The sequence below is a fragment of the Nuphar pumila genome, chromosome 4 (assembly GCF_984573655.1).
Source record: "Nuphar pumila chromosome 4, dmNupPumi1.hap1.1, whole genome shotgun sequence".
NCBI lineage: Eukaryota > Viridiplantae > Streptophyta > Magnoliopsida > Nymphaeales > Nymphaeaceae > Nuphar > Nuphar pumila.
This window is the reverse complement of record NC_143252.1, coordinates 135853871-135876330: the sequence shown is the minus strand read 5'-3', so window position 1 is coordinate 135876330 and position 22460 is coordinate 135853871. Positions and strand designations below refer to the sequence as shown.

The 22460-nt window shown below is 36.2% G+C and overlaps 1 long non-coding RNA gene across 1 annotated transcript; it reads left to right on the top strand.

Moving 5' to 3' along the window:
* The first annotated feature begins 316 nt into the window (after nucleotides 1-316).
* Nucleotides 317-19060, top strand: LOC149841194 (uncharacterized). The gene is made up of 5 exons (XR_016431645.1): nucleotides 317-532; nucleotides 780-866; nucleotides 2566-2663; nucleotides 4730-6004; nucleotides 18937-19060. It is a non-coding gene; the product is annotated as an uncharacterized LOC149841194 (long non-coding RNA).
* Nucleotides 19061-22460: the final 3400 nt, after the last annotated feature.

Genomic DNA, 22460 nt, shown 5'->3' with positions numbered 1-22460 from the left:
TTGTGATAGAAAAAATTCATCGCAAATTTGCGATAAATTAGCTAAAGAAAACTAGCTGCCGCCAAAATTAAAATTAGTTATGAATTTTGCGAGAACATTTTTCTCTCTCAAAATCCGTCGTTAATTAACGGCGGATTAACGACGGAATTTTTTTATCTCAAACTTCATTATAACTTCGCAACGAATAAACGACAAAATTTATCCGTCGCTATTTAGCGACGGAATATTTCCGTCGCAAATCGGTCGCTACTTTTCGATTTAAACCGCAAAATTTCTTCCAACCCCCTTCGCACTTTTCCCCTTTCACTGTAAGCAACCGCCCCCGAGCCTTTCTCTTCTTCTCCTTTCTCCTTGGCTGAGCCCCCATCCACTCCCTAATCCAGGCGGCGTAGGTGACCTTGGCGGAAGATGGGAACTTGGTCTTCCGCTGGACCTCGAGCTCGTTCTCTCTAGGGTTTCTTTTCTGAAATGGGGAGGATGGCTGCCATGGAGCGGCTTCTCACCACCGGAAACTTCTCCGAGATCTCCACTGGTACACTCTCTCTAGGGTTTCTTTTCTGGTGCGGAACCTCCGATCCTTTCGATCGTGATCGACCGATCGATCGATAGTTTCTTCGAGTTTTTTGATCCTTATGTCTCCTTTTCGATGTTTGAATCGACGTAACTCGAGTCTCGATCGTGCGAATGTTGTGAGGATGCGATCTTTCCTTCTTTGAGGTCGTTGTTGCGGCCGGATCGCGTGAAGATAGTGCCTGAGGCTTGTTTTTTGTTTGTTTCAGAGGAGGCTAATCGAGAGAAACTGGCTGCGAAGACGATACACAGGGAGCTGAACGAGGCAGACGAGGTGAATTTGCTGGAGGAAGCTGGTGATTTCTTCCTCTTTTTTTCTTCTTCTTCGTTGTTTCTGTTCGTTCGATTTTGCTAATTTGAGTCATGAATTGTTTATGATGATTTCGATCTTTTCGAATCGGTGATTTGTGTGGTTTCTACACGCCGACTTTGTGATCGGTTCTGTGTGTGCAAAGACTCAATATTTCTTTCCAGTTCAAATTATAGATTTCAGAGTGGAACGAATATTAAGTGAAGGGAAAGGACCAATCTTCGTATAATTCTTTTTTATTCTCTGAGGAAAAATTGATAGAAAACATATTAGAGTACATGATTGATATTTTCTCCAGCTAAAAATATCAAAGCTTTCAATGGACTATAGCACAAATTAAACGTTATAGCCACTAGCCACAGTAGAATTTGTCATGCTGTTTTACAGAAATTGCAGAAAAAAATCATCTTGTTGGTCAAGCAAGATAGGTATTATTAACCTTTTCTTTCACGCTAACAGAAAATAAACTTTCTGTCAGCATGATTCAGTAAGCAACAAGATGGGGTCAGATTGGGTCACAACACAGTGACATGCAAAAGCTATGGCGATGCTTTTTAAAACCATCTAATCCATATATGCACAATGGTGAAGGTTTATAAATTACAAATGTCGTTTCCAACAACCAAAAATGAAAAAGTTCATATAGCAGGCCCTATGGTTTTACCTCTGGTTTGAGATCCCGATGAACCACACCCTGGAGATGACAAAATGCTACTACATTTAAAATCTGTACCATAACATCCTTGGCATCATCTTCTGAATACTTCCAACCCCTATCAAAGAAAGAAATATATGATTAACTTTATTAAGTACTAATATCAGCTCAACAAATGAAGAGATATCTTCCTTAAAATTTTGAGACTAAAACATTCTTACTAAAAACAAAGTGTACAGCCACAAGAATATTGATAGGAAAGCATTTTTTTTGTTTGAAATACCCCACCAAAAAAAAATTCAACCATTACCCAATAAGGACTGTACTAGTTAAACTCCTCTCTTTTTTTTTGGATAGTAAAGCCGGGAACTCTTCTGAACATTTAATACTGAAGAAAAGCCTAAAATTGTAGTGGATGCTCATAAGGGTGTTTGCAGGCAATTGCAAACCATCTTGATAAGTTGTGGAGGAGTCCTTCCCAACTAATGCCACTAGGTCAAATATGATAGCTGGATTCCTAAAATCACACCATCATAACCAAGGGTTCTTGGATTCGAATCACACCAAGGCTATTCACAACTTGGATTTGGGGGAAAAGGAAATGCCAGAATGTGACTTCTTGTAGCTCACTATAAAAAGAATTACAGTTCAAAGGACTGAAAGATGTTACAAAAGTAGAGATGATAGAGTTATTCTTTAACATTAATCAACATTAAAAGAAGCACCTTGCAAGTATCCGATCTAGAAGCTCTCCTCCTTCACATAATCTGAATAACAAAAAGAAAATGTTAAGCCGCAAAACAATAATTCACACTCCACAAGCCAATGATAGCAACTTAAAACACACGTGTATGTGTGTGTGTGATCCAGGGTCCATAATAACATAAAAGGGTCAGCACTTACTCCATTACTATATACACATTGTCATGATCTTCATATGCATCATATAATTGTACTAGATTGCTGTGTCCTGTAATCATTTTTGGTTGTGTGGCTTTCCCTTAACACTTGAGTGTTGTGTTTCCTTCAGTGTTGTTGGCAACCCTCTAATCTGTGGATCTGCTTCTGAAAGCAACTATTCTACAATGTCTCAAGAGCCTGTTTCCTTTCCTCCAGACCTTACTGCAGGTGAATTTACTTGGGCAACGTGCACAAACCATTATATTTTTTTGAAGGGGTTGACGATATTTCTCATATTTCAAGTTTGCTAAAAATTATATTGATTTTGACGCCCAGCTGAATCACAGTCTAGTGGATCCAGAAAACGCAGAGTAGCTATTGCTTTTAGTGCAAGTGTTGGTTCTGTTTGTATGATTATCATTGTTGCGGGATTACTTCTTTGGTGGCGGCATCAGCACAATCAACAAATATTCTTTGATGTTAATGATATGCCCCTGTATATGCAAATTCTTCAGTATTTGGCATACCAACTCTGAAATCTTAACAGCTCCAAGTGGTACCGAGTCCAGCATTGGTTTGCTGCAACTCAACGTCCTCCCTTGGCTTGCGTGAGCACACCTAGGTCTTGGGTTAGGTTGACCAAAATCCATGCATTCCAAGGGGTGGCTGATGCTGCATATAATTTTCATCTTTGTATCACTGCATCTTCTTGCTAATTCATGCATGCCATCTAACCATGTGTTTTCTGTATTATATCTGTCTGCACTGCTTTTTACTTTACCTCCCATTTCATGGAATTTAGCATTCACCTAACTTTTGCAATCTTATTGTCATGTGATCAATACTGGAATTGCATTAGCAAGAGTCATAGATTGCCATCCAACCGTTTATATGGTATTTAATACATAAGAGGAATAGTTAAAATGACAATCAGCAGCAGACTGTGACACGATAAAGAAGGGAGCATAGGGAAGATTGTTGTCCCCAGGACCCCAAGCAATAGCATCAATAAGTTTGGAGTTTCGTAAAAAGTGGTCTGGTTTCTTTTCTGGTATGACTGAAGATGTCCGATGAAGATTATTTCTGATATCAATTTAATTGTTATCAGCCTACTGTTACAGTTAGACTAGCAAAATGGCTCTCTTTTTTGGTTTGTTGATTTTTTCAGTTTTTCCTTCTACTAGAAATTATGGATTACTAAGCAACTTCTGGACTTCTTGAACCAGCCAACCCAACATAAGAGAAGTTTCAGTTTTGAACCCAGCAAGAATGAAGTTTCAGTTTGGAATGTCCTGTGAAGCAGAAGTTTCAGTTTTGATAAAAGCAAAAAACGGGGTTTCACTTTAAAAAATTATGCAATTTGACCTATTTTTTCCTTATGTATGAGTTTACCAGTTCATATGTAGTTTGTGCAAACTAACTTGCTCTTCTTTATTTTTAAATGAAAGGTTGTTGGAAGAATAGGAGTAAGATCATGTGTGGTGATACTGGTTTTTCCTATTTGGGGCTAGTACTCATTGCATTGGGTTTATTCTTTCCAAAATGAAAGGGTGTGTGGAGACCACAGTAAGGTCATCTTTGTTGATACTGGTTGTGTCCTTTTGGAGCTAGTACTCATTGCAGGAATGTATGCCTTGCTTTTTGTATTAGAATGATGTTTCTTTTGGTCCCCACTTTTCTGGTCTTAAATCACCATATTTGTCAATCCTTTGGTACTAGCCCAGGATGCTGGCTTTACTTACAGAAAGTATTGATTTCTAGTAGCAGCTTCATATCAAGCAATCAATCAGACTTTCAGTTATTAAAATGCCATAGTTGGATGGAGGCAGAGAACTTGTTAATTACTAGTTCCCTTCTTGTAACAACATAATGATTGCACAATGATTTCTATTCATGTGAAAGGGAAGCTAAAATCTGTAATTAATTGAATATATCTCTTGGAAACTTTGGCAATTTGCCTTGTGGGTTTTGAAGTTAACTAGAAAGCAGGATCTACATTAGCCAGAAAATTTAGTGTTCTGCTGCAGAAAGACATCCTTTTTATTCTTAAAATCTGCATTATTCTTTTGAATAAGTCTTACATGTTATTAAGAATTGCATAGTGTGCACTTTCAACTGTTTGCATTTCTCTAAATACATTCAGAAGTTGTTGCTCTCTTTTTTCCCCCTTGAAAATGTTACCGCTTTTACTAGCTTTCCTTAGGTTGTTTCTTATGTATGCAGATGGCTAGTTAATTTTCATCAAATCTTTTCCTCTTGTTGTAACTTGTAACTAATGTTGCTGAATGGATCAGCGAACAACGGCCTTTGCGTCTGAGCCCTACTGAAGTGGAAGAAGTTATTGCAGCAGTTTGCTCAGAGATTTTTGTGTCAAATTCAAATTCAGTACTTGCATCATATAAGCTAACAAGCCATAGTGGTAGGCCTATTGCGGATGTGGCAGTCAGTGTTCTTATTAAGCTTGTGATTGACATGTAAGTTGTTCAGGTCTAGACTCTGGTGGATCATTGCAATGTTAGTTCTTGAGTTCTGCAGGTTATTTATTTTCCATCTCATAATGTATTTGTGGTCTGTAAAATATGATTGTTGTGATCATTTACACTGAACTTTTTTTGTTTGTTTGTATGTTTCTATTCTGTAGAACTAGTTAGCAAAATTCTGGAGTGTGCACAACTTCAAGTCGCTATATTTTATCCGTTACCATTTTGGATTTGAAAATATTACATGACTTGACTGGTGCTTGCTTATCTGGTTATCTACATTTGCTGTAGAATTTCTTGAGTTTTTGTGGTTCCATTTTTTGTTTTGCTAAACCAGATTCAAGATCTTTGGCAGATATGTATGTCCAAAGTATGAATGCATCCTGACTATTCCTTTCTTGGAGAGGAGCCTCCCAATTAACCCATTGGTTATGATCACTTTTCTTTTCAGAAGAAACTATACCGTTTGCGTATGAAAGCCTGTATAAAGCACTTGTACAACTTTCTGAATTTGAGAAACGTGCAAACTTAAGAGTCATTGAGTCAGAAGTACTGAAGGGATTGAATTTGGAGGATATCAAACAAGCAGGCGAGTGTTTAAAACTTCAAGATGGTTGTGCAAAACTTCAAGATGCTTGGCTTTATGAGACATGCACATTGGCTTTACAACTTGTTGTAGATCTCTTTGTTAAGTTTTACAACTCTGTTAACCCTTTGCTCAAAAAAGTGCTAATGCTGCTGATAAGTTTCATAAAATGACCTCATCAAAGCCTTGCTGGCATCGGTATTGCAGCTTTTGTTCATCTTATGAGCCATGCTAGTGGTTTATTTTCCGAGGATAAGTGGCTAGAAGTGGTTTTATCACTGCAAGAAGTAACTACTGCCACTCTTCCTGATTTCTCAAGGGTTCTAAATAAAATGAACAGTGTGCATGTGATTAGTAGCTCTGAAGTCTCTTTCAGCAAACAGGGTGAGTTTTCCGGATCAGCCATGCCTGATGATGAAATGGAGAAATCAAGCGAGCAGAGCCTGTATCTTGCCATTAGCGATGTCAAGTGTCGGACCGTTGTTCAACTTCTACTTATTCAGGTATGCTCCTCCCACTCCCGCAATGTTTCACATCTTATTTCCATTTGGATATTTGAGCATCATATTCATCAGGTTTATATTGGTATTAATTCGATGTCTGTGTTACCTGTCTTGTAGAGAGGTTTTGTTTCTCTCTCCCTCTCTCTTCTTTCATTGTTGATTTTTTCAAGTGTTATGAAAGATCTCATTTGCCAGGCTCTTAACAAATATATTGTATACAATGACGAACCATCTTTACTGATTTTGATATCTATGAACCTTGTCTATATTTGATTACCCATTTTATTACATTTTAGTATGCATTCTCTCTTTTAATGTTGTAGTTTGGATCTCTTCTCAGATTTGAGACAAATAGAGGTCTCATACTTGTTGCAACTTAGGATCCGAACCGAGATGGAATCCCTCGTGAGGACCCACTCATTTTAACATAGGTCCAACTGATGAGTTATGGAGCCTGATTCAGAATTTTTGCCCTTGCACTAAGGGGGGTCCGGGGGCTCTCCCCCAGTGCAGGTCCCGCTGCCCGTTCAGCGGGCGGGGGGCCGTGGGGGGCAGCGCCCCCCGTAAGAATTTTTTTTAGCTTATGTTTGAGACCCAGTGTCTTATGGATCAGACCCGATTTTTTACTAGCAGCTTAGTTAAAACTGCGCAAAAAAACCTTAATTTTTGGTCAAATGAGGACTTTGACCCTCATTTGACTAAAAAATTCAAGGCATGTACGCCTCGGCTTAAGGTGCACCTCAAGGCGTATGAGGCACATGCCTCGGGGTTCTTTATTTATTTATTTTATTTTTTACATTTGGCGACAGATTAGCGACGGATAATATCCGTCGCTAATATTCAACGATGAATTTTCAATGTTTTGTGGCAGATTATATTTCGTCGCTCATTCGTCGCTACAATAACGATGGATTAGCGACGGAATATAATCCATCACAAAACCAAACCAGTCGTTATTTAGCAACAGATCATGTCCATCGCTAATTAGCGATGGATTAACGACAGATAAATTTTGTTGCATTTTAGCTACCAAAATTATGCGACGGACGCTATCCGTCGCTAAACACGTTAGCGATGGATTTGACGACGGATAGCGTTCATCGCTAATATGCATTTTTCTTGTAGTGAAATGCGATTCTTGCTTTTTTTTGGATTATTAAGCTAGCGTTAGGCAGACCCTTACCAGTTACATTACATGTCCTGACCAGAAGGAAACCCATTTGGGGCTTTATCCTTCTAGACCATATCACAATCAAGGACCCTTAAACAATGTAACACTCTTTAGGGATCTATTTACTTTGACAATGCTGCTTATTTGCAAAAAAATTAACAATCTGTTCTTCGACTCGGATCTCGTTGAATAGACCCTCTAAAGCTTTGTTGAAGACCTACACAACGTCCTTCCTTGAGGATTCAATAATCAACCTAATTCCCCAAGCAGCATTTTCCATCATTTTCACTCTCTAACACCTACATTACACCTTTTTTTGTAGGCATTATAATGCATCCACTTATGCAGAAAAAGTGGAATAGGTTAGGATCTTGTGTTGTTCATGATACAAAACCCAACTTATTCCATATTTTTAGACAGATGGGTGGACCAAAACACCTAGATATAACAATTTTCTTTCCTTTCTTTCCCTTTTTTAAATTTTGAAAAAGAAGAGTATTGATACTTTCATAGGGTACCCTGACCCTGATGATCGATATGAGAGAGAGAGAGAGAGAGAGAGAGAGAGAGAGAGAGAGAGAGAGAGAGAGAGAGAGAGAGATATGATGGCAGGTAGGGTTGGGAAATGATCATGAGCCGCTCATGTCTTGGCTCATGTTTAGCTCATAAAGAGCTCATTCAAACTCATGAATTAGGGTTAACAAACATGAGCGAGAACAATCAATGTTTGTCTCTGCTCGGCTTGTATAGACTTGTTTATTAATAATAAATATATTTTATATTATAGAATGGAGATGGTGGAAGTGTTTGGCATGCAAGCAAAAGTTTAGAGTGCAAATCTTATTGCTTACAAGTTTGAAACAATTATTTATTTTGTAAATGAGCTAGTTCAAGCTTGGCTTAAGAGGTTTAGGGTCTAAATTCTTTTGTTTTCAACCTTTAAATTTTTTTTTTTTTGTAAATGAGCATGCTCATGCCCGGCTCATTTAGCTCGAGGTTTCCATGAGCTTAACACAAGGCACGAGCCAAGCTTGAACACCCTTTGTTGACTTTGTTCGGCTTGTTTACCAGCCCAATAGGCAGGTGCTATCTCCTTTCTGCCCATGATGTTTCCCGTTCATCTGGTTTGGGTGACTGCACATCCCTTGCCTCGGTGCTGAAGCTGGGTGTAGTCCCTAGTGCGCAATGGGGGCTTAGTCCTTTACACCAATAAACTCTTTGAGTATGTGAGGTGGTTCTATCCCCTTTCACCTTTGGAAAAGTTTTGGAGCACTTCCCTCCGGTACTCAATTTGGCTCAAAATCTCTTCCAAAATTGCGTGGGCTAAAGTTTACAGTACCCGGTCTTCTTTTTCTTTTTTTACCGTAAGGTAAAAGACCCTGAGAATCATGATGAACATCTCCAACGACATTGATGTGGGTCTCATCTTCTGTCTGCTGATTGTATTCTTGTTTGGCTGATGACGCCTTGTTATCTGCCACAACATTTTTCTGCCATTAATGAATTATTTTTCCTTCTTCATAAAAAAAAACAAACAATTGATGTGGGAACCATAGGCTGCCCCCAGTCAGAAACCACAGATGGGCCTCGTGAAACCGAAAAATACAATACAGAGAAAAGACAAACAACAAAAGTGAAGCAGCAACGACTGAGATTTTGTTATCACCAAAGATGCTGCTCAAGTGAGCTGAACCTGCTGATATATGATGGCAGAGATCCCCCTGCTTTTAAGGTTGGGTCTCTCTCTCTCTCTCTCATGACTCTCTCCCATCTCACCAACCCATTTTGAATAAATGCCTCATAATTGCTATGTCCAGAAACCTAGCAAATTTAAGATCATACATTCATTGCAAGCTGCAGAAGGATCCAGCAACCACGAAATCAAGATGAATGCATTGAGAGACTTCGCACTGTAAAAGCTCGCACCACAAGTGGTGAAAAGTTATGTTTGCCACCATTTGGAACTTGACCAAGTTCACGAACTGGGATGAGTTTTATCATTATCAGTTCCAAAATTAGAGTTGGTGAGCTGGGTGATGGTTGTACGTGAGCGTGGTCCAGTGTCCGTGGCGAACACCTACAAAGGCGGCCTTTTTAATATGGGGGCATCCACTACGTGGCACCCCCAATGTTGGTTTGCCCGAACACTTTGTAAGCGTTTGGGCCCCAACACTGGATCTGCTTCGCATTTCATAAGATTCAGATTCTCATGCAAATGAGAGAATGAATCTCATTGGTACTGACTAACCCAAACATTAGAAAATGAGTGGTGAGAAACCAACTCTTATTTGTAGAGGTAAATAGGAGTTGTTTCCTCATTTAATTGAAAATCAGAATCACAAGGGCCTCTTGCGGTTGTGAATCGTATGTCAGATTTGGAGTAACATGTGGCCCCAGCAAAACCAAACTTACCCAAATGGATAATATGCATCATTTGTATCTCATGCTGCCTAACTATTTGTAGTGAGCTTGTGACATCATGCAACTTAAACGCCTTAACCCGACCCACCTAGCCAGGTTCTGTGGAGCCCTTTTGGGCACACGCATTATGCCATTTGCTCAACTTTCAAACAGTTAATATGAGACAATTTCGAGCGGTTTCTTATGAGGGCCTGTTTGGAATCTAGGAACTGGGAAAGGAACACGTCAAAAGTGGATCCAGGACCGGATCCACCAAGTCTGCTTAAAGTCCGAACAGTTGGCACCTCCATATTTCTAATGGAACACGAGCAAGTATAAGACGATCTGATCTAAACTTTTTGTTGATAGTTTTGAGTGGACGTGGCATCGTAGAGCATCTCACTAGCTAGCAGGATCCGCTTGATGGCTTAATATCGCAAGGTTGCATATTAAAAATTAAAGGATTACCTATAAAAACATGTGTTTTTTTCAGAATCACGCTTAAAAATAAATTTATATTTCAAAATCATATATACTTTGCTTTAGCTTTAGTATTCAAATTCATACACCTAGAAACTATTCTTCCTTTGAGGCTTTAACCATGGTTAATAGTTAATATTTAATAAATTCAATACCATACCAATTTTACCCTCATTAAATATACTTCTCTTTAGCCATCTTTACCCTTAATACAAAATCTCTCTCTCTCTCTCTCTCTCTTTCTCTCTCTTATAACTAACTCTTTCTCCCCTCCCCTCATTCGGTACACATTCCATGTTCATTTGATTTGGTGGTGGAAGATGAGGGTTAATGCAATCTAGGGAGAGATAGGGGCTACGGGTGGTTTTAGACGGAAGAAATAGAATGGGAGAAAAAGGAAAGGATACATGAGGGTAAAATTGACTTTTTAAAGGATAAAATCATGAAGTTATTTGAAACCAAGAAAGTTCAACTTTTTTTTTTTTTGGATTGGCAAGCTGGGGTTAGGCATACCCCACCAGAGAAAATGTGAATAATACAATCACAGTTGTAAATTTGAAGGATACCAGTCTGGTGGTTTATTCTTCCAACATCAGTCCTTCCCTAGAGCCCCTAGCCTAGCAAGATCAACAGACACATAAAGCTCATCTTTCGGGGTCCAAACACACTTGAAGCCTTGAAACCTGCATAATAAACAATGACCTTAGGAGCAATAGCTTCTCTCCCAACACTACCACCTCTCAGTGCCTTTGTGGAGATATTCACCCCATCCTTCCTCGAGCTCTCTATAATAACTTGGTGATGATCACAGCCTTTGAGAATCTCTTCCCACCATATCCACTCCTGCATCACCCCTTCTGACTTCCAAGACAAACAACCCACCTTGATAAACCAATCTTCACTATTCCGCAGTCTCCAAATTTGATTGAACTGACTATAAACCTTCACTATTCGGGTTTAGGATTCAGCTTGGGTTTGAGAAGAAAAGGAAAACAGGGAGGATTTGGGCGAGACGTAAATAGGGGAGTGTCGACCTTGGCTTGAAAAGAAAAAAGAGATTAAGGGTGGGTTGGTTCCCTAGTGGGCCCCACACGACCTATTCATAACACTAAGTCTGAACCCACTTGAAAAACTAGTTCCAAATTAAAAATAATAATTTTGTTTTTAAACTTCAAAATATATTTAGGACCTATAAAATCCTTTAAAAATATTTATTTTAACAATATTTTGTTAGGCATTTTGACGAAATCAATGTAGCTATATGATTAAAGTTACCAAAATACCTTTCATTAGAATTTCTTTCGAAAACTACCAAAATGCATCTAGTTAAGTTCAAAACACCTACACAACAAGAAATTTATGGATTAGCGACATACGCTATCCGTCGCAAATCTGTCGCTAATCCGTTTAGCGACATATTGGCGATGGCTTATCGATGGATAGCGTTCGTCATAATTTCTTGGTCGCTAATTCACAGCAGATTAGCGAATGTCATGATCCGTCGCTAAATAAGGACTAATTTAGTTTTGCGACGGATATATATTGTGATCATCGCAAAAATTTTCCTCTCGTAATATTCTCTCTCTTCATGCTCTTTTCCTTTCCAACCTTTATTTCCTCATTTTGAAAGGAGAAAATAAAAGACAGAAAAGAAGAGAGACGAGAAAAGAAAAGAAAAGAAAACAAGAGAAGATGAACTCTTTTGCGGGGTCTCACTTGACCTTAATTTGAAAATATTTGAGAAAATAACTCGCCTCCATTTTGAAATATTTGCGGGAAAACTGAGAGACGGGATTCGCTCGTCGGTACGAGGTTTGACCGTTCCTGGCGCCTTTACCAGGGGTAATCGAACCAAGGGTCGAATTCATGCATTTTGTTTTGCCTTAATATTATCTAAGAATTTATCCTAAGTCTAAATGCACAAAGAATTATGCTTGTGCAATGCAAGGATGTATGCTCTTTTGAAGAATATTTTGAAAAATTTTTCAAGTTTTTCTTGAGATGAATATGATAATAGAGTGAAGAAATGATTTCTAACTTAGAACTTTAAAATTTAAAGTTCTAAGTTTTTATGGAATAATCAGAGCTTGGAAAAATGAATCTGGATCTTTGAAGCTGAGATAAAAGGAAAAAAAAGGAAACTTCAAAGTCGTGAATGGAATTTTGAATTAGAGTTTAGAACTCGGATAAATGTTTGAAATGGAGTTGAACTCTGGCTTTGAAGTTTGAAATCAGCAGGAGATTTGGAAAATAGATTTGAGAAATGGAATTGATTTTGAGAGTTGAAATTCAAGATGAAATTTGAATTCTGGATTTAGAATCCTAAATGGGAATTTAATCTGAAATTTGAGATCCAATGATAAAGTTGAATTCTGAATTTTAAATGGAATTGGATCCAAGATTTGGAATCCAAGATGGAATTTGGATCTGAAGTCTGAGATCCAAGGTGGAATTGGATCCAAAATCTGAGATCCAAGATGGAGTTGGACTCTGGATTCTAGAATGGACTTTGGATCTGAAGTCTGAGATCCAAGGTGAAATTGGATTCTGGATCCTATACTGGATTTTGGATCTGAAGTCTAAGATCCAAGGTGAAATTGGATTCTGGACCCTATATTGGATTTTGGATCTGAAGTCTGAGATCCCAAAAAGTGAAGATTTATACTTGGAAATCTGGATCCAAGTTGGGATTAGGATCTAACTTTAGATTTGAATTTTGAAAGTCCAAATGGGACTTCTGAAGATGAATCTGGGTTTTGAAAACCCAGATTTGAATTTAAAATTTTAAGAAGGGTCAAGTTTTGAGATTCAGAATCAATCTCAAATTTTGATTTTGAATTTGAAGGCAAGAAGATAAAACTTGATTTTGAAACATAAGATAACTTCAGAGTCAAATTGAACTTTGAAGTTTGGATGTTGATTTGGAATTTAAAATTGGAATATAAACATAATTTTGAAATTTCAAAGTCAAAATTGGACTTTGAAATTGAATTTTTGAATTTTGAAATGGGATAGAATTGAATTTGAATTTGTAAATAAGATTTGATTCGAGAAATGAGAAAAGAAAGAATCACTTAGAATTTTTTTGAAAAGGGAATTTTGAAAATATGATGCAATTTTATCTTAAATGATGAATGAATTTAAAAGATTTGAAATTAGATTTTGAAAAGTTATTCCATTCTTTAAATGAATTAAGAATGAGGTTGAAGATATAATATATCCCTGACTATGGTCATTGAATATATCATATAATAACCACATTTAAATTCAAGTGAAGAATAAAATACATTTTTGGTGCTTTTATACAATTTAAAATGAAATTAACTCTCAATATATCCTGACTATGGCCATTGGTATATATATTGAATTAATTTTAAATTAAATTCTGATAAAAGAGAAAAATATTTAAAGAAAATATGATGATTTTTGAAAAAGGATCCAGTGTGGATCTAGTGTTATTTTATAAAAGATAAAAATGCTAAGTCTTGTTTACATCCTGACTATGGCCATTGATGTAAATCATCAACTTAGGATTAATTTACCTCTTACGAAATGATGTACGTGCCATTCGTGGTCCCATTTGTGAGATTTTGAGAAATAAAGGCAAAAAGCATGAAAATAAACAATTTATGATATTTACAATGCTCATTCATTTTATCTAAGACAAAAAATATAAATTCTCATTCAGATCTAGCTATTACAACATATGAAATCAAATTTACAACTCCCAAATAATGACTTTTTTTTTCCACACATTTCCTGCAAAAACAATTGGGTTAGTATGAAAAGAGAAGGAAAATTTGCACACATAGATGTTAATCGATGAAGTGCTCATGTGTCGAGAGATGAATGATAAAAAAAAATGAAGAATGACATTACATATCTATATATACACATGTGCATGCCTATATACGTACGAATATATGCATATATATATATATTCCTATATATATGTATATACATACATATATACATATATATCACATGTGACATATACTTAATGTAGATAGCTGGGAGTGATATTGAGGTTGTGGGAATGTCAATATGGCAGCAATGAAAACACAGGAGGTTATATAGGTGAAGGTGCAAGTAAAACATACATGTGCACAGTGTGGTGAAAATGTTATCATAAAAAAAAAAGTGACTGTTGAATGTAATGCCATAATGATACAACAAATGATAAAGGTATGGATTCTGAGCAATGAGTAGCAGGTTTGGACAATGGGACAGACAGATAACAATGTTGCAATGTATTGGAGTATTGACTATATAGATGTTGTTGTGGAAGGGGAGCAATGAGGAGAACATGGTGGTTGTGACAGGATACGCTAATATTGCTGCAAAAGATTTTGAAAATGAAAGCAAGATGCTTCAACCAACAAACTTGAGGGTGACGTGACAAGTGGATTTGGAAATGACATAATGGTGAGAGGGCCACTATCATACAGATTGCAGGGAATGAATGGCAGCAGAACCGAATGATGCTGCTGCAGTGTTGTGACAACTGTAGGCCATATGCCTTGGTGGTGTACCGTATGTGGTTGTGCCAATGTTACAGCTGAAGCTGCTGGAATGATGTGCTGAAAGTGGTGAAATCTAGCAGATGAACTGGGGAAGTGTAGGGGCTAAAGTAAGGGTGCTGAGGGTGGATGAATTTGAGCATGCAAGTGAACATGCGGCTGTGGTGGATGCTGGTGGCAAATGTGCAGAAGTGTGTGGATAGGCAGTGTTATGATAGTTTTTAACTGTGATGCTGTGCAGCAAAGGTGTTGGTGAACATAACGTATGACAGTGAGGGAGTGAGTGAATGGTGGGGATGATATGGCAGCAGATTTTCTGCAAAACAATGGCAACAAGGTGGGTGCTTAACGTGTGTGTTGCAGGGTGCAAGTGAGAGTGAGTTGTTGTGCAAGGTGAGCCTTGTTATGACATAGTGTTAGTGTGGGTGGCTGGGTAAGGTAGGCAAAATGGAAAAAATAAAACAATGATGCTTAGCCTTTCCCACAACAGTTGCACTGCTGAGCTTAACAATGAATACACATCTAGCTATTTCCCTTTACCAAGGCACAAATTGAAAACATGTGTTGCTAACATGTGCTGCTGTGGCATTAACACTAAAAGGAAAAAGAGTCCAGCAGATTTAGAACTTTGGACAAAGTTAAGCTGAACTCCCCTGTTTCCTGGAAACTGAAAGAGGAATTCCTCTCTTCTTGCCGACACTTGTTTTGCAGAGCTTTTTGAAGAAGAGAGCTCGGATGAAGGTGGATTGTGATGGATGCTGCTTCGATGAAGAAACACCCGATGATGCTGGAGGAGAAATTGCAGCGTGAAAGGTGGATGATTGTATGAATCGTTAAAGAGAAGATGGATCCAGTAGAGAACTCGATGCCTTCCAGGAAGAAAAACACGATGAAGTTGATGGATTGTAATGGATGCCCTTCAAAAACTCAGAGACCTCTTCTTAAAGGGGAAGTAGAGGTTTCCCGCGAAGGTTTGTTGCGGATGTGGGGTAAAAAGCTGTGATGGCTGTTGAAGATCGACGGTGGTGAGGGCCCTCCTGTAATGGAGGCTTCCAGAAGAAAGATACGTGGGAGAGGGTCCGTTGTAAACTTTCTTTTTTTTCAAAAAGGAGGTTTCCTTTTTAAGAAATTTTTGTAAAATGGTTTAAAAAGTGAGGTTTTTAGAAAAATCAACTTAAAAAGTTTCAAAACCATTTGTTTTCTTCGTAGTTTTTCCAATTTTTTGGTTTTTGTGTTTATTTTTCATTTTTTGCACATTTTAGAATAAAATTCTAAAGTTTCACGAGAAGACAAAGATTAAAAATAATTTTTTTTGGTATTTTTGCCAAGTATTTATAAAAGGGAGTTTTTCTGAGAACTCAAGGCGATTTTGAGAAAATTTCTTCAGAAAATGGATTTATATCCAGATTTTTAGGAAATATTCTAGGTTTTCAACCTCGAACTGAGAAATATAAGGTTGGGGATCCAATAGAGTGCCAGATGAACTACCCGAGCCTTTTAAAACCATTTTTTGGTATTTTTATAATTTTAATTTGAAATTTGGACAACGAGGCTCAGATTTGGATTTAAAACATTGGGTTTGGATCCAGAATTGAATTTTGAGTATATCAATATGGAATTCAATTCATAAAATCTGAAGAACGATTGAAATTTAGCTTTGGTCTTCTCAGAAAATGGAACCAGGGACAAAAAGGTCTTTTTGCAAATCTTTGAAAAATTTGGGGTGTTCACACATATCTGTCGCTAAAATTTCACGATGGATACGTTTCCGTTGCTAAATTCTGTCGCCCAATTAACGACAGATTACATTTCGTCATAAAACATCGACTGATTCAGTTTTTGAGACAGATTAATATCCGTACCTAATTCGTCGCTACATTTGTGACATATATTAGCGACGGAAAATATCCATTGTTAATCCATCGCAAAATTTTTAAAAAATAAAATAAAAATTTATTTGAAATATAAACATAACGAAAAAAAATTCGTTATACAATTTATATAACCTGTGTATAAAAAACAAAGTCTACATAAAAAACACATATACAAAGCAAGTGCAACAAATTTAGCAGAAGCTATAAGTGAAACAAATTTAACAACCCACTATAATCCTCGTTAAGTACAAATTAGTTACAAGTGAACATATACAAAGAGTTTTGTTTGAAACAACAAGTACGTACAACAAATTCAATACATGAATCTAATCATCGCCAAGATTTGAAGCATCATCCTCTTCATTGTCTCGATCTGACCCTTCATCCATGCCTGCATCAGCTCCTCTACATTAATCATCTCCAGCATCCTACAAGAGAACTGAAATGTTAGTATCGATAAACAAAATATAATGAAATAAATTATATCCAATGCACCTAATCTAAGGAAATCAAAGTAACATGGCTGAATGACACATAGACTAACAATAAAGTGAAGAACATTAACAAAATTCAGATATGTGTTCTAAGACTGACAAAAAAAAATCATAGTGATTCAATCATACAGATATGTGTTCTAAGGTTGTCAAAAAAATGCCATAGTGATTTAAGCATGCATATATGGTTTATAAGGCTGTCAAATAAATGCGTTATGTATCACAATCATGCATATATGTGTTCTAAGGCAGTAAAAAAACTTTCATTATGATTCAATCGTGCATGTATGTGTTATAAGGCAATAAAAAAACTTTCATAGTGATGAAATCATGCTTATATGTGTTTTAAGGTTGTCAAAAAACTTTTATAGTAATTCAATCACGCATATATGTGTTATAAAGCAGTCAAATAACTTTCATAGTAATGAAATCATTCTTATATGTATTCTAATGTTGTCAAAAAACTTTTATAGTAATTCAATCATGCATATATGTATTATAAGGCAGCCAAAAAACTTTCATATTAATGAAATCATGTTATATGTGTTATAAGGCAGTCAAAAAACTTTCATAGTGATGAAATCATGCTTATATGTGTTCTAAGGCAATAAAAAAACTTTCATAGTGATGAAATCATGCTTATAATTGTTCTAAGGTTGTCAAAAGACTTTCATAGTGATTCAATCATGCATATATGTGTTATAAGACAGTAAAAAAACTTTTATAGTAATGAAATCATGTTTATTTGTCTTCTAAGGTTGTCAAAGAACTTTTATAGTAATTCAATCATGCATATATATGTTATAAGGCAGTAAAAAAACTTTCATAGTGATAAAATAATTCTTATATGTATTCTAAGGTTGTCATAAAACTTTTATAGTAATTCAATCATGCATATATGTGTTGTAAGGCAACAAAAAAACTTTCATAGTGATGAAATTATGGTTATATGTGTTCTAAGGTTGTCAAAAAACTTTTATAGTAATTCAATCATGCATATATGTGTTCTAAGGCAATAAAAAAACTTTTATAGTGATGAAATCATGCTTATAATTGTTCTAAGGTTGTCAAAAGACTTTCATAGTGATTCAATCATGCATATATGTGTTATAAGTCAGTCAAAAAACTTTCATAGTGATAAAATCATGTTTATATGTGTTCTAAGGTTATAAAAAAACTTTTATAGTAATTCAATCATGCATATATGTGTTATAAGTCAGTCAAAAAACTTTCATAGTATTGAAATCATTCTTATATGTATTCTAAGATTGTCATAAAACTTTTATAGTAATTCAATCATGCATATATGTGTTGTAAGGCAGCAAAAAAACTTTTATATTGATGAAATTATGGTTATATGTGTTCTAAGGTTGTCAAAAAACTTTTATAATAATTCAATCATGCATATATGTGTTATAAGGCAGTAAAAAAACTTTCATAGTGATGTAATCATGCTTATATGTGTTCTAAGGTTGTCAAAAAACTTTTATAGTAATTCAATCATGCATATATGTGTTATAAGGCAGTAAAAAAACTTTGATAGTGATGAAATCATGCTTATATGTGTTCTAAGGTTGTCAAAAGACTTTCATAGTGATTCAATCATGCATATATATGTTATAAGGCAGTAAAAAAACTTTCATAGTGATGAAATAATGTTTATATGTGTTCTAAGGTTATCAGAAAACTTTTACAGTAATTCGATCATTATAGATGAGGTTCACCTGATTTACATGTTTGCATGTTTTATATTGAGATTTATGAAATAAATGTATGCAATTGCATGATTTTGATTACTGATGAACTTTGGTGCATATACCAAATTAGAGAGTAAGTAATGTAGTTTGTTTACCTTTATGTTTATCTGTGTTGAATGTAATCTGAATTTTTGGGTTATATGTGTCTGACATGATTAATTACATACTTTGTGTGTTTGGAATTTATTTCTTTGTCTATATGGTAGAGTGTTACTTACTGAGGCATGTTTTTTCAGGCAATGAGTAAGTTGGGTGATGCGGCATACTTGGGGTGTTGCAGAACATCCAACATATCTCTACTTCCGACGCTACGACTCCGGGCTTTTTGTTTTTGGTTCTTGGGCATCCTAGATATTTCGGACTTTTGATCTATTCGCTAAGGCTCTAATTTGTTAATATTGAATATTTCAATTTAATGAATGGTTTGTTAAACTATATGTGAATCATGTTCATGTGGTTAGTTCGATTGTAACCCACCCAAGTTTATTAGGGTTTGCGCATGGTTTGAAAATCACTTCTGTTGTTTTAAAAAATATTTCCGCAATTTTTTTCCAATAAAAATTTGGGTTGTTACATTGTCCTTCTAGAAAATCCAAACCAGGTCATTGAAGTTGGGTTCCAACCTGCTATGTTTGATCCAAGTGAAGTTGTACATGAACCAGATCCCCCTCCTATAGCTGAGCTTGAAAGCCCTAAGTCTCCCATTCACATTCACAATCGTGTGGAGTCAGCTTCGCCTAGTGGTTCCAAATCTCTGGGAATTAATCTTGCAATAGATCTCTCAAGTCAAAACCCAATCTGGACACACCACATGGATACAAGGTCCCAAGATGGCACTTTAAAGCCCAGATTGTTCATGGCTGCTAAACATCCTATACCTATGGGTATTTTGAGTGAGGTTTGTCAAGAGCAGAAGGAATCAAGCTTGGTTTAGTAAAGCTAAGAATGATAAAAATGTGGTACCATGCCATAGATGATGAAATGAGAGCCTTACACAAAATTCATACTTGGACCTTAGTTCCACCCAATTCAACAAACAATCTAGTAGGCTGCAATTGAGTTTATAAAGTCAGGAAACATGCAGATAAATCTATTGCTAGGTACAAAGACAGACTTGTGGTTAAGATGTATGATCAACAGGAGGAAATAGATTACTTCGAGACCGTTAGTCCCATCATCAAACCCACTTAAGTTAGAATGGTTTTATCTCTAGCTACCAACTCTAATTTGACAATTCATCAATACGATGCGAATAATGTCTTTTTGCATAGTTTCTTTAAGGAAGATGTCTACATGTATCAATGATAAGGGTTCAAGAATAAACAATTTTCAGGTTATGTATGCAAGTTAAAAAGAGCTCTTTATGGTCTTAAGTAGGCTTCTCATGCATGGTTTAAAATATTTAAATTTTATTTGATAAATTTTGGTTTCATTGGGTCCAAAGCAGATACCTCTTTGTTTATCCAGCATAGGGACAAGGAAAAGATGTTTGTCCTAATTTATGTGGATGATATAATTATAACAGGCATAAATTAAGAAAACAATTTATTTTTTTGCCAAGAATTCTCCATAAAAGATTTGGGTTCGTTACACTACTTCTTAGGTATTGAAGTTATTCAGGGGTCTTGGAGTCTATTAAAAGAAAATACATTATGGATTTACTGATTAAAACAAGCATGGTTGAATGTAAGTATGTGGTTACACTTCTTGCAGCTAATACTTCTTTTTTAAAATTTTTGAAAGAAGTGTTGAATGATGTTACTCTTGGGCCTTGCAATATGCAACCTTCACCAGGTCTGACGTAGCCTACTCAATTTATCAACATAGCTTGTCAATTCAACTGACTAAAAATCAATCATTGAGTCCATGTGAAGTAAATCCTGAAATGCTTGTAGGGGACTATTAATTTTGGTTTATATATCAAGAGAGGTAACTCTCTTAGATTATTGGGTATTTGTATATATCCATAGAGGTAACTCAATTAAGGTCTAACTTGTATCTATTTTACAGGCTTATCAACAGAGGGTCCACTCCAAACTCTCCAAATTGCACCAAAACAAAAAGTCTTCTCTTGGCATTCCAACAATACCTGCCGTTCACTTTTAGCATTTGCAGGGTACGTACGTAAAGTGTGTGAATGTTGTTGCGTTTTAGAATTGCTTTCTTTACAATTCCTTGTTGGGGCCCGTAAAGTTCAGGAGAGACAAGAAACGCGCTTATGAGTGACATGTGCGGTCCTTCCTTTCAACCATGCATGTCCTTGGGTGTCTTTCTATGACCAACGTCAGAACGGATCAGGTGATTTGACAAAGCACTTTTCTTTTGTATTTTGAAATCACAACCGTCCATGCCTTCAATCACTGCAATTCACTGTACAGACAGTTGGGCGCACCGAAAGTGCTGATGTCACCATTTCACAACCAATTGATGTCATGAACAATGGTGATTTTCAAAACAGAAAAAAAAAATTTGTCTTTTGTCAAATCACGTGATCCGGCTAACGTTGTGTCTTTGATGCTAGCTTCATCCTCAAAATATAATATAGAACTAGTCCTTTATTTGAGGAGGGCAGTCAAAGCATAAGAAAGGATGAATGCAACTGCCTGCCTTTGTTAATATATAACAAATGATTTCACATTGTATGCAGCGATTTGCCTAGCAGCCATCCATCTTGGTATTTCTTGAAATGTCCGCATCGGCTGCTGTGCCCATCTCCAACAAATGGCAATTGCCAAGATGGATGGCAAGCAGCAGTGAAGCATGCAGCTCTGCTGCAAAAAAGTTGACTTCTTTACATATAGTCTCCAAATTTACAGCAAATTTGTGTTTATTAAATTTTAACCACTTCATTTTTTTAAAATTTTTAGGTTACAGTAATACCTATGAATGGTTCACAGCAGGTAAGAGGTGTTCCTGACACCCCCCTCCCCCCTCTCTCTCCGTTTGTGCATGAAGAAATGCATGACTAGGTAAGAAGGCAATTTTTTATATATTTTTTTATGTTACTAAAAAAAAGAATGGTAAGGCAATATCAGAAGAGCAGCATAGTTAATCAAATACGTAACAATAATTAATTACGAGTGTCTCAACCGTCATTAAATAATATATTCAGAGATAAGAACATAGCATTTCTTTTTCGTTAAGAGAGCTTGCCAGTCAGAACCAAACTTTTCTGATAATTTTAAAATTTCTCAACGCAGCACATTAGATGAATGGAATGTATAACGAGACATTGAAACTTGATTTAAAATTTCTCTAATAATTGATTTAATATCATGATAAATTGTTATAATGATCATGTTATTAACTGGGCAATCTGCTGCCAAAGCTTTAAGGATTAGATCAACCCTCACCAAAAGAAAGTTGGACTCTAGCTAGCCTCATTTTCAACCGTTTACCATAATGTGAACCATTGAAAAATATTTCGTGTTTAACTAGAATTAAGAAGATGACTTCTTCTTTAATAAAAGAAAAATATATTATAGTAAAAAGACGTCGAATACAAAAACCAAAGGGATAGCAATTACCCCAAGATTTTATTTTTTCTCCCAAGTGGGTTAGTCAAAAAATGGCCAGCTATTAATTAGTTTTTTATTTTTTATTTTTTGTTACTCAAACTAGGATGTGAAGGGGTCGGGTCAGGGTTGACTTGGCCAAACTCGCCCATATGTAACTAATAACTCGGTTCGTGTATTGTTGGGTCACGAAAATAAAATCTCAAACCTGGACCGATTAATTTTAGAATATATATATATATATA